The sequence below is a fragment of the Manduca sexta genome, chromosome 18 (assembly GCF_014839805.1).
Source record: "Manduca sexta isolate Smith_Timp_Sample1 chromosome 18, JHU_Msex_v1.0, whole genome shotgun sequence".
Taxonomy (NCBI): Eukaryota; Metazoa; Arthropoda; class Insecta; order Lepidoptera; family Sphingidae; genus Manduca; species Manduca sexta.
This window is the reverse complement of record NC_051132.1, coordinates 12,117,223-12,131,696: the sequence shown is the minus strand read 5'-3', so window position 1 is coordinate 12,131,696 and position 14,474 is coordinate 12,117,223. Positions and strand designations below refer to the sequence as shown.

General features: G+C 34.0%; 1 long non-coding RNA gene across 1 annotated transcript; it reads right to left on the bottom strand.

Moving 5' to 3' along the window:
• Positions 1-1,396: 1,396 nt before the first annotated feature.
• On the bottom strand, positions 1,397-13,091 carry LOC115441629. The gene is made up of 2 exons (XR_003938484.2): positions 12,415-13,091; positions 1,397-3,154 (listed from the first exon to the last, which is right to left on the bottom strand). It is a non-coding gene; the product is annotated as an uncharacterized LOC115441629 (long non-coding RNA).
• Between the last annotated feature and the right edge of the window lie 1,383 nt (positions 13,092-14,474).

Sequence of the window (14,474 nt, the reverse complement as noted above, 5' to 3'; positions counted from 1 at the left end):
ATTGCGCTTCGCCAAGTCCCTTCTCTACCTTATAAGTAGCGTTTGTTTCCTAAAGGATGCTTAAACATAATCAACACTTCCAATAGGCCTGATATCTCTAGGATTAAAATTATTTATATTACAGTAATGAAAACTCATCTTAACCTATGTGCTTGATGGTCACCTTAAAATGTGTAAAGCGTTTTAGGTAAAAGCTATCTAGATTATGCAATTTACAATTAAACTAAATATTTACAGAATCACCTGTATTAGGGCGGGGAGTCATTGCCTTACATTAGATTGACTGATAACCCATTTTAAAGTACATGAATTGATAACAGGTGCCCAGTAAAAAAACTGCCCAGTCTTGGCCTAATCTTGGCCCACTCAAAAAGTTGTAAGTAAAAAACTTACAATTTCTTGATAGCCTATTTAAAATTCCGCAGTTTGTAGATAACATGGATGTTGTATTGTCAGCGTGGTTACTGAGCATTATTAGTCTTAAAAATCAATCTCAGCTTTGAGTAAAGTATCTCAAGTAGTAATCTCAAGTAGACATTCCATGTATTGAACTATTAAATAAACTACTTAAGGTGTCATTTATGACCTTACTCTCAGCTGAATCGGCGCAAAATAAACAAAACTAAGCTGTCAAAATGGGTATCATATTGTGACAAAATATATTTTGAGCTCACATTAATATGGGTTAATTAAATTGCAACTATATTAATCTAGTTTTAATTTGTCACCATCTTAGCTGATATCTCACATCATAGCTAAACTGAGTTGCATCTATTCATACATCCATTAATATGTCTTGGGATGGTTCAGTAATGTGCAGAACTGTGCCATTATAATTTATGAATTGTGTTACTACTGATTACGAGCATGTTACAGTGCTTACCATTATGACTAACTTGTCTCGGATAAGTTGTATAAAAATAAATTGTAGTTCTAATTTGGTTCTTTTTGTTATTACATAACTTTTCAGTTACCTGTTAAGTCTTATAAGAAAGACAGATTTTTTAAATGAAATATCGTAAGGTAACATATTCCCATTATTGTTCAATGAAGTAGAACAAAAAGAAATTAAGCTAAATAAAAATAAATTTAGGTAAATGATTTCATAATTAAATTAAAGAAAATGATACTTGAAGATCGAAAACATAATGCAACAGTTTAAGAAATGTTTATCCAATATTTGTGTATTTATTATGCGATTTCCTAATGCCATAGGAATGAACCAGTAAGTGGTATGTAGCCCACAATAAACTTAAATAGTCTAACAATCGTGTAAATATGTAGTTAGGTGATCAAATACTTTTAAAAATATCAGCTAAATGAAAATGGAATTCACCCTTTTTGATCCAGGAATGTAACTAAAATAACAAGCTTATATAAAATGAAAACAACGACAGAAGTTTTAAATTTATTTAATAATAACTTGTGCCGTATAAATCTGTGGAAACTGCATCTGAAATCAGACAAAAACGTACAAATGTAATGAAATAACATTGTGTCGTGGCAGGCAGCCGATTGACTACATTACCACGCTTACTAATGGTGAAGGGTGGAATTTTTTCAAAGGGAACCAGACACAACTTATAGGTACTAATAAACAGGTACTAGTAAACTGAAGCGAGCAGGAATCGGATTACGTGAACCCTTAGTCACTAACGCTTAGAATCACAATAAAAATATTTTTTTATTAATTTGAGAAAACGGGAGAAACAGTGCACGCAATTAAGTAAAATATTAACACTGATGTTATAAATCATGAATACAACCAGGTAAATATCATTTCAATATGTATAACTTTACAATTCCTTGCTCTAAATGCGATTTTAAATATAAATCTATTTATTAATAATATATTTCTTAAATTCGTTACAACATGTTGTTTCTTAATCATTATGTAACAAAAGATGATGAAATATTTGCCAGACTAAAACCACCGCGCTTTTCGATTTACGCCAAAATACGCACTTTAACAAAATATTTTTTAGTCGCATGTTGCCGACTATGTCGCCCCATACGTCCGCTTTTATTGCTGCCTACTCGTCCCCTCATACTCTTAAAACATATGTTCAACAACACCCTAGCCAGCTTAACGCAGGAGTCGACAAAACACTATGATTCCCAACATTGATAGTTGATACCTAAGGTATGAGATTCACTAAGTGCCCACTCCGACAAAACCAGGTAAACGTCTTCCCAAGTCCACAATCGGAACAGTTTGATCTACGCTGCCTACACAAAATGTTTAAATTTGTCGGTATAAAAAACACGGTTATTAAACTTATATCGTACAATTAACAGGAAATCTAACTCTAAACAGGTGACCCGTTATCAATATTTACCCTCCGTATCGTTATCACAGGCCGTCGGATCTCATGTCGCCTTATCACTGATAACACGAAGAATGCAGTGTACACAGCGCTGTTTGACTTGTTAAGTAATTTAACGTTATGGCAGTGTACTGAGGCATCATACTAAGCTTATTGTCTTCAGATCATGGAATTGGGGTAACGTGATAACAAGATAAAAATCACGTCATTTACAACACGTTCTGTTAAATGAGATATTACAATTCTAGAAACATTTTGCAAATAAGGGCGTACGCACACGGGAATTTTTGAAAACGCGCGTTTATCCGCTCGCTATAAATGATTATGACGTAAGTAGAAATAGATTAAACTATTTAGTAAAGTTCTAAGGTTGTGTAAACACGTCGTGGCGTTAATTCTAACGATATTTAACGAAGTAAAGCCGTACCCTTTACAGTAATATGTAGGTATGATAGAGAAATGTATAGTTAAATGAATCTATTTCTACCGACCAATTATTATGTAGAATTATACAACACAATATTTTATCATTACCAAGGGCGAGTGCGTATAAATTACTAACAAATAATATTAGGCACCAAATAAATAAAATAAAGAAAAAAAAAACAAAATTAAACCGTTCTTCTATCTTCGTTCTATATTCTTATATTTTCGTCAGCATCGTTGAGTTTGCATCCGTTCATAAAGAGAGCAACTCCATGACAGTGTTTAGTGGCAATACTGTCGACGGATAGCTCTCTTCATTAACAGATTATATGCTTCTTATTTCTTATATCTTCTTTTTTCTGCTTCTTTCTTCTTTATTTCTGGAAGTCTGGAAGCGGCAACTGGAAGGTAAGAAATAGCATTGATTAATTTGTGTTATTACAAATTCTTGTCAGGAATAATTTAGTAAGAAAAGTTTTTAAACTTATTAAAATCATTTACATAGTTGATAATTTAAGTAGAACAAGACAGGAGATACCAAATATCTAAAATGAAAACGGAATTTGGGGACTTTAATAATTATAATTATCATTATTTAAGGTATTTAAAAGCTTTGTCGCTTAGCAACTATTTCGCCTAATAAAATATTTTTTTTATAAAATAAACAACAACCAAACTTATGAACCAATACAACAAATAAATCAGACTTAAGCCACAGAACAACTCGAAACACCGCGCCAAATTACATTAACCATATTTCCGTAACGCCAACAACCGAAAAAACTACAACCATTATGCCTCACACCAAAAAGACAAATGGTGATACATAAAATATTTGTGTTAACCTAAAAATATAAAAATACGCCCACGACACTGTCGCCATATGTGATAATTGGTAGAGCACGCTATTTGCCAACAGTGTTTGCATTACTTTGTACCGCGGCGCCATAACGGTCCGCAGTCGTGCCCTTTATGATCACATGATTACACACACACACACAACATCACGCATTTATCCCCGAAGAGGTATGCAGAGGTGCAACCAAGGCACCCACGTTTCGCCAAGTGTGTTCCGTCCCATGATGTGATAGAGGGCGAGCCTATCGCCATATCGGGCACAAATTCCAGACTCCGGGCTGATACTGAGCAGAAAAACCCAAATATCACTTTGCCCGACCCAAGATTCGAACCCAGGACCTCAGAGCGCTGTCGTACCGCGCATGCAGTACAACTATGCCACCGAGGCAGTCCTTGACATGATTACAATTGGGTAAATTATGACATTCTTGTAAGTGGATGGGAATTGGTGATCGATTACTTTGTTCTGATAAATACCGTAATACAAGGTATTGTAGAGAAGCACTCCCACAATAAATGTTACGAGATTCCAATATACAGCGCCAAAATGATGTGAATAAATTAAGACTACATATTTTATTTATTCTATAATCACCGCTATTACAAAAATTACAGACTTATTGGGAATATCCTTACTAGGCTTATAGTGCAATAATAGTAATACTCAGGGCTTTTTTGTGGGATCACGCAGGGGCACGCAGTGGCAACAAAGGATATATCGAAAAAATTGCAATTAAAAATACAGAAAGAGCGGGTACAAAAATTATGGACTTACAACTATCGAGAATGAGCGTGCTCCTAAAAAAGAAGTGAAAAGAAAAGGCCTGGATACTTATTATTAGTGCTCTGCCTGGTCTTGGTGTGTAAATATATATTGCAAATAATAATCGTAGATTATCGTGGCGCCATACTGAGTGCATTCTACTTTTACGCTATTGACATAATCTTCATTTACATTAAGTACAACCGTATATAGATTTTCTTCAACATTATGAATGAATACTGAAATATGCACCGCACTCCGTCATATCGCCCAAAACAATGTGTTCATATTATGTATTAAGTTTTAAAATTATTTCTTTTTAAATATACAGTTACTGTTATTCTTTTTAAGTCAGTGCTGTGTTTCTATAGTGCCAGTTAAGCTGATATTCATTGTCATTTACCGCTCAGCACGAACCAAATTAATATGTATTTTTTTACTACACAAAAAAAATATCTGGAAACTTTAAAAGGTAAACCTACTACCTAGGGTCAACTTTCAGATCATAACAGTATTGATGAGGTTACCATTTATCAGTAATCTCTAATCACAAAGGTTCGACTGTCCAAAGTTGTAATTCAAGAATCTACGTGCGCTCTTATACGAGATAAAACTTGCTTTATTTTTCCGTGATCGATCAAATAAAATAATTTTAATGCGTAAGCAGTCTACGGAAGCAATGACGCTTGTTTGATAAAGCGATAGTCCTAATCTTAATCATTTCACAATTAAAAAGCACGTTTTTTTTATAAAAACAACAGATAGTATATAAAAATAACCTACGATTCTTATAAAATGCATTGGTTATGGACTTAAGAATAAATTAAGTTCAATAGATGACGGAACCACATATGAAAACCTTTATTAGTATCTACTACATTTAAATATGTCTATTATGAACTGCATAATTGAATTATCTAGAAATTTAATTATATTCAATAAACGATTTGAATATTTTCTAGAAGGCACGACAGCAAGATACGAAACATCAAAAGTAAATGACGTAACAGTTTGCGAAATAACACTCAAAGTAACAGATGCATTGAAATTGAAAGGCGAGGGAACAATCGAAAATAAATTAACCACATACGAGCTGTAAATTATCTTAATAGGCAAGTGGTAAACGTTTGCTAGTTCGTACACTAGACCAAGGAAAACTTGTCTTACAAACCTTTTTAGTTACAAACGAAAGTAGCATAAAAGAAATGTACTTAAAAAAATAAAATTGAATTTAGCTGGACTAAAAACAATTGACGACAGCAAATTTTATAATAATCGATGTGAATCAATATAAATCGCTGTTATTTGAAAAAAATAGAAGCTGATGGATGTGAACTGATGTAAATGCCTTTTTTTTGTTTCAAAAATTAAAAGCCGACAGTAAATGTAAAGAATGAGATATTCAATTATTTAATATTGGGAATATTTGGCAAGTATTTAATGAAAAACAGAGCTTGTAACAATGGTAGTAACACACGCATAATATGTAAAGGCACGCTAATGTAACAATGTATATACTGCAATACAAACAAATTATAAACGGAGACGTGACGTCACATCTTTCCATTAGACTCTGAGATCACAAGTTTTACATAACAATCACGAATGACGGTGTAATTGTATATACTAAGGACTACAAAGTAACTGATCTTCGCGTCTTAAGTAATATTCATTTTACTCTATTTTTCCCGAGATTGACCAGCTAAATTATTCTTAAGGCATTAGTGAGACTATTAAAGAAATGTTGCTTACAACTTAGTGTACCGTAGATCGATGTTGCCATCAAAACGTAAGCTAACTTAAAAAAAAATATATATATATATAAAAAATATATAATTTCAGTGATCTTGATATTTATATAAAAATCTATAAATATATAACAATAAGATCTGTAGGATTTTCAAGTCGTTTTATTCGATGCGTCTATTTCTGTCAAGTATTTAACGAAAAGACATTGCAATCACCTAACTTGACATTATAAGATGTGTCATATGTTCGCAGGCTAAGTGGCGTAGCGACTAGCAGCGCAGTAATTTTTAAATGAAGTTGTGTTATTCCTATATTAGCGAGTATAAGAGAGTTATAGCGTTATTCAGGCGCATAATCTATCAATATTAATGAAATATCAGCTACCATACGTCGGTTATACATAAAAATTTGCTCCCAAGCGACAATTTTACACAAAATCCACAACAGTGCGGCTCGCATGTCGTCAATTATCATGGAGTGTCTAAACGCATGTGAACTGTGCACTCACGAAACACGACTAATTTGATTGGCGGCGGTTACTCAAGGCAGCACCGTTATTCTTCAAATGTTTTATAGACGAACGATAGGTGTCCGAAAACTTGTAAAGGCAACCCTGTACCCTGTCTTATGGAAAACGCCAAACTCAATAAGGACAGAGAAGATGATTTTTAGGAGTAAGAATTTATAATACCTTACATGCCTGGTTTCGCATTTATTCTGCCTTGTTAGGAGTAAGAGAAAAACAGAGTATTTGTTACAGGAACAGGTTATGTTCCTCAAAGATTATTTATGGTAATGATGCTTCATGTAGAGTAGATTCGTACGCTGCTTATAGAGAAACCTAAAACTCAAAAGCATTTTACAGGCCACTGCCTATTCAAATTAAATGAAATAGACTGTGCTCTGTTTACTGAAATTAAGTGTCATGCATACTACGAAAGAATAAGAGACGTTTTAAAATGTCAGGATTTTTTTAAATCCGCAACGTGGCTTTATTGACGCCAATGCAAATTGTAATACACTAGATTAATACCCAGTGTAGAAAATTATTAGCTATCATTGCAACGTCGACACTAGTAAACGAAAAATATTAGCCAATGACGTAGATTTCTGCTCACCATAACATCTTCGTTGCAATGCCAACCAAGAAAATAAGACATAACTACTTCTACCAATAATTATTATGACAGCTTATTACATTCTCTTGGTAGCCACGTATGCTGTTTGAAAGATCCTGAGTTCTCTTTTCAAAAAACACGTATTGTAATAATTGCTACTCATACTTAGCAAAACGTAAAAATAATCTACATATTTCTTCATTATCACGTTTTCCACTGATAACGATTTCGAACTTTACAATTAAACTATAGATATAAGTGCTAGAAATATTGATACGATAACAAATAATTAAAGAGCTCTCGATGTACTTTACTATAACTGAATATCCTTGCTACCGCTCCTCAAATTCCACAACAACAAAACCTCAAACAATCCTGCCTCGAACAGTAGTTACGTATATTTTTGAACCATTCAAAATCATCAGGCATAGAGAACACTTAACAAATCGTCTCTGGTGGTGATTTGCATGAGTTTTGTCTCGTACTATTGTTAACGGCTTCAGTTATTTCTATGCCTTCGTCTGGTCGGTAGGAATACGTAATTATGTTATGCAATGACCCATTTTGTCGGCGACTTGCCTTTTGTAACATTCTTTTGGTTTTTAATCACCATGCGTTGGAGATGTTGGGTAAAGCTTTGAATTACAGATGAATTTTGAAACTAAATATATTCCACTGGACTATTAAGAAGATAGTTCCAACCATGGTCAAAACTGTTATTGCAAAATTAAGTACAACATAACTTTTTAATGTATGGATCAATAATAAAAAATAACAACTTTATAGACTGTAGAAATATGTCTAAACTTTGTTCTTATTAAGGTCCTTACTAGAATTATTGTACCCTAATTTTATAATTTAAGTTATACTTCAGTTGGTAACCAACATTCCTTGACATCCGATTAATAATGTCTCAAAGTATTTTAGGACACCGCATTGAGTCATATCAGCTGAAGATACACTGCTATTCAAACAATAAACTCTAATACAACCCATTTTGAATCTTATGAACGTAGTATAAATATGAATTTGTTATAATTTCGTTAATCAGCTGAGCAAACATGCACGCTGAGACAAGTGTTACGGCTGGAAGTTGCTGATGTTAATTTGAAAGGTTTTTAGTTATCGCAGTACAGAAATGGAAAAGACGATAGTTAGTACTTGGAAACTTGCTATATTATACACTCACACCTTAATCCACAAAGGTGTAGGCAGAGGCGTAACTGGTGCGCCCACATTTCGCCGTACACATTCCGTGATGATGTGATAGGGGGAAACCTATCGCCATATCGGACACAAATACCGGACTCCAAGCCGATACTCAGTAGAAAAACCCCACATCACTTTGCCCGACCCAGGGATTGTAAACGAGACCTCAGCTCTGTAATCTTACAGTAATACAACTGCGCTAACGAGGCATTCACCGAGCTTGCTATATTACTCCAATAAAAATTTTGTTAAAAAGATGACGGTGTAATGTTTCAAGCTAAAGAAGACCAAATGCCAATTTTAATAAGATTGAGATTATTTTTTATTAATCTAGAACAATAACTCCAGCTTTCTCGCTAGAATTTGAATTTTTATAGTTTTGGTTTAAGAAATTTCTTTATGTTTCAGTAAGGAATATTTACAAAACAATTTATCCCTTTAAATATTTAACATATTTTGACAAAATATAGTGTTAAAAGTTAGTGTTAAAAGTGATGTATTCAGAAACAGTGGTCAAATATGGGTAATTTCTATATCGATTGCATATCCCCTACTCTACGTCATTTCTTACAATCACTAAGCAGAACTGTCTTCTACTGATCCTTTTATTCCTCACAATAACAACCTCTATTCCATCACTATTTCTAGACTTTTCTGCAGCTGAAAGGTCCATTACAATGACATTGTTGCCGATGCGTGACTTACGCGTAAAGTGACAATCACCCGCCGGCTTTATTAGCAAGTTGTTAAACGTTATGAGTGGCTCGCTCTACTTGATAAGATAAATATACATCACGCAGCGTCCTTCAGATATTCAAACTATTATTGACCTTCACTTGAATAAGATGGAAACTGTGACGTACACGTAGATGTGATAGCCTCGGTAGCGTAGTTGTACTGTATCCACCACTCTGAGGTCCTAGGTTCGCCGGATCGGGCAAAAAGATATTTGGGTTTTTGTGCTCCGTATCTGGGCCCTGGGTCTGAATTTTGGGTCGGGCAAAGTGAAGTTTAGGTTTTTCTGCTCAGTATCAGCCTGGAGTCTGGAATTATTGCTCGATATGGCGATAGGCTGGCCTCCTATCACATCGGACGGCACACTGTTGGCGAAAAGTGAGTGCCCTGGTTGCGCCTCTGCATACGCCTTCAGGGATGAGTGTGTACTTAAATAAGAATGTAATATAATTGTTGATATTATAAACTGCAGTCGATTCTATAGTAGAAGATACGACGTTTAAAAAGACAGAAAATTTTCCATCTATTAAAACACTTATGACTTCGATATTTATTTCCTGCTTATTTATTATATGGATATATTCCGAACCTCATAGTAAGCATGTGAAAAATACAACTCTACATATTAACTTTAGATTTAGAGGGAACTTGAGAAGCCTTTAGCGACTCACAACCAGGTCAAGAGTGTAATTAGCACTTCGGTGTAAAACTAGATCTCACAAACACTACGGATTTAAGGGGTGGCAAAATTATAAAATAGGAAAGGACTGGTTTTTTGGTGTGCAAAGTAAACGCATGGGACCTACTGTAGTCACAGGAATGTAGTGTTGGGGTTACTAAAATAATGGCAATACGTGGCTACTTTTCTACATAATATATTCATAAAAATTCCTTCTACATTTAACTGAATTAAAAAGCGTTGTACGTTCTCCATAATTTAAAACTTGTCATGGAAATTTTAATCCATTTCAGTAATAAAAATCTGAAAATCCGTTGATGGGTACGGGTGGAAATATATTATTATATTTGTATCCGCCTAGATAACGAGTAAGTTGTAAAATCCACCATAGTGGTCCGTATAAGTGGGTCGCGTTCCGGGATCAATCTGTATATTCGGTTTGGAACAAGTTGGCAAAATGGTGTTGGCATGAAGTAAACATCTCTCATCAGGGGCCTTATTCTCTATCCCGCACGTTATTTTGACAGTGTGTAACAAGCACGTAACACAACGCATCATGTTTAGGACTATAGAAATTTGGCTTACAGAATACCATTTCAAGCACATTTCTCGAAGATAACATGACACGGCCGCGTTACGCGTTTACACTATCATACAGAATAAGGGCCCTGTCGATACTCTATTTAGACACAAATCTATTTACTATAAGTTACAGTCGAGTCACTTCGCGGTGTCTATACAAAAACCTATTTTTTTTTAACTTAGTAACGTTTCTCATCTATTTTTAATGGGTGCTTGTTAACTTTTTTTACATTATGTTGGAATATCTAATTTATTTATTCAAAATATATTAGCAGAGTCAACTAATTTTGTAAATGGTATTGAGTTTGTAAAACCAATTATAAAGTGCGTGCAAAACCACGATGGTTGCAAAATACATTTGCGCATAGCACTTTTTTGTGTTACATAAATTATTATGTAATATGTTGTTTTACATAAGTTTAACAGGTAACTAAAATACTTTCAAGTGTAGCTTTTGTGAATATTATGTTTTATTTAGACATAAATATTATATTCTATAGTATTTAAAATGATTATTAATTAAACTTCACAAATAATTATTAATTAAAGAGCACAAACAAAATTAAACTTCACGCTGTTAGTCGAATACGCTCTGAGAGACGACCCTAAAATCCAAAGAGGTTTATATACAAGAGTAGAGTGAAATCCTATTATCGTGGCCTTGAATATGAAGAACCTAATGTAAAAAAGGTGACAACCTAACAATTTCATATTCTCAAACCAAGAAAAAAAACGTATACGTGTAAAGAGGCCTAAAAGTCTTTGAAATTATGATTCTTACAAAAATATTGAACTTTAGTCTCTGTTATGGACTTTTTACTTTTTTATTGAATTTTATCATTATGATTTTTCGTCGCGAATTAACTCATAATTTGCGAAACTATTATTTTACTAGTTTTTTACTATTGTCAAATGGAAATATAAAGATAACAGGAAATAAAAATCTCTTAGGACCAAATGCTCCTATGCATTAATTTATAAGCAATTTGGTATTACATTAACTACCTGTGTAAAATAATGATAAAATCTTAATCGTATAAATAAAAAACGCTTCAAATTTTCTCTTATTATAAATACGTAAAATTTGTAAAATTGTAGCCGAAATATAAACCAATTAAAGATACTATAATAACCATGCCGTCGTAAACTCAACCACTTAAGAGCACTAAACATTGCTGTTCCATTTGTGATAGTGTTATCAACGGTTTACTACCCCGTAATCTTTGATATCGTACGAGTTTGCTCTACAATGTGACCCCACAAACGCTCAATATTTTTCTTTTTAATACTTTCGACATAGGTTCTATAAAAAGGTATTATATTTTTATTGATATCGTTACTTATAATTTTTGAAAAAAATATTGTAAGGCAGAATTGTCGGCAGCCTTAGCTACAGTTAGACTAGATAAAGATTTAGAACTCTAAATTAACACATTTACAGTATTAATATTTATTTAAATAAAATAGTGATATTTTAGGTACTTATTTTACAATATGTTTAGAAAATAAATTGTGCTGTTGTGCATTAAATAACCTAATACTAATTAGGTACTAAAGACGAAAATGGTTCCAAATCTGGGTCAATTTCAACTAATTCTTGTTTCTTGTTGACCAAGTTGATAACAATCATCATACGATAAAACGAAGTACTTTAGTTTAATTCTTATCACAAATTATGATCATTTTTATTATTCTGGTTATCACGGATAAGGTTTTTTTTGATTGGCACTCCTGTAAGTTGTAACATGGAACATGGTTAAATTACGTAATTATTGCAATAACGAATTCTTTCATTATCACAAAATTATAAAGATCCTCCAAATTTTAACGAAAGACTTAACTTTAATTATGAACCAAAAAATACCTATATAATTTCGCGCCTTTTTAAATCGCTATTGCCATGTCTTTGTTTTGGGCCTTGTAAGATTATTGGTTGCCAAAAATAAATATATAAAATAGAACTCTTACCCAAATAAAACGCAGGAGTTTCCACAATTTTTTTTCCGAAAATGTCCGCCATCTTGAATCACATGTTCAATTCATTATTTCATCATTGTGGACGCCCTGTTACGCTACATGTGACCAATCACAGGCCGTGAATACCGCTTAATTATCTATAGACCGTCCAACCAGCTTCCGTTGCCTTGAAATGACTATTAAAAAAAATCGCGATCAATATATCTTCCACATTGCCTGACGCACTTATTTTTTTAAAACACATCTTTAAATTCGAATTTTAAAAATTATACTCATAATTATTTTGTCAAAGATGAATTTTAATTATCTAAGCACTATGATTTTAGTCCGAAAATAATGTAATCGTAAACTATCGTGCATGGCGGCTACAGTAAAATGGCGTCTTTCTTAAGAAGTCGGTTTTTATATACAGGTGAGCCGGGAGCCTGTTGCGTCACAAGTGCGGCTAGGACGCGTTGTTTACACTTCTTATCGTTTTACAATCTCGGGCGAGGGAAACCAAGTAGGAAACGCATTTTACCGACTTTCAATTTTCAATAGCATTGTTTCTTATGAAAGCTTGTTACCTGCGCTTGCGCTTTGTAATACAATACGTATTGTGCTACGTTCTTACCGCCTAAGTTTAACGTGTTTGATTTGTCCAAATTACTACTAAAGATCTTACAGGTGATTTGTGCCAATGAGCTATTTAAGTAGTTAAGTGAAAAACTTGCCTCTAACGCGTGTTGCATTTTGTAAAATATTTTATTTCGTAAAAAATAAACCCGGCCACAAAATGTTCGGTGGAACCAATTCAACAATTATGTACCGAAAATGAGTACAATTGTATATATAATTGTAATACACTTTTTTTTCTTCGAATATTTATTGTTAATAATACGGCCAATGAGTCTCACTTAAAACTAAGAAATAATTTCTTCGATAAAACATAGAGTTTTAATAATAATAATCTTTTTTATATGTCTAGATTAAAGGTAGATATTCTCTTGAAACTTAATTTGTGAACTTATGAGTTTTTCCAACTTAAAAATTACTCAGTCGCAGCTCGGAGTCAGGAAGTTGGCAGTGTGATACCCCCGTGCCCCGGAAAGCACGTAAAATCGTTGGTGCCGTGCCTGCTCCTTCTCCGGTCATGTCAGATTGTCGTCTCACCGGATTATGAAAGTGAAGTAACACATAGTGCACTTGTGTATTGGGCACACACTTGTGCACTATAATATCTCCTGTCTACTTGGCTGATCACCGCTGAGATTGGCCGCCGCGCCGTGGCCGAAATTCAGCTAAGAGGAATTCATTCACAATGAACTTTTTAAAGAACATTTTATACGAATAAAATGCGACTTTTCATGTGCAAAACACATATAATAACCCCAATATGATTCGCAGTTCACGCGCTACCATACATGGTATTGAAGGTAAAGCGAAAATTCTCGCTACAATTATAAACAGTTACTAATTGAAAAATGCATCGCATGGTAAGCCTGTCGAGCGGGCTATGTGCACATGTCTTTCGTAAAGGTGAAACAAAACTACAAAAGTGAAACTCATCGTATTTAGGGAAATTGAACATGGCAACTATTACAGTGATGCAGTAGCAAAACAGGCGCGATGACGTTGCTGGTAATCCAGCATCGCCGACGTCTACTATTCTTTTTCACTACAATGACGATACTGAAGCCATAGAGATGTGATCCAAACACGCAGCTTTCGCGACGCAACTTCTATACAGGAATTCATGTGATCGCCAGTTGTATCGCGCGTATGTATCGACACAATAGCATTGCCGTCACGCATACGTGCGATAGTAGACGTACAGAAGCGCGTTTATAAAATTTGCAACAAATGCTAAACGTCGTCGTGGTCGACCTACCTTATATAAAATAATAATAATAATATCAGCCCTGTATTATATACTTGCCCACTGCTGAGCACGGGCCTCCTCTACTACTGAGAGGGATTAGGCCTTAGTCCACCACGCTGGCCTAGTGCAGATTGGTAGACTTCACACACCTTCGAAATTCCTATAGAGAACTTCTCAGATGTGCAGGTTT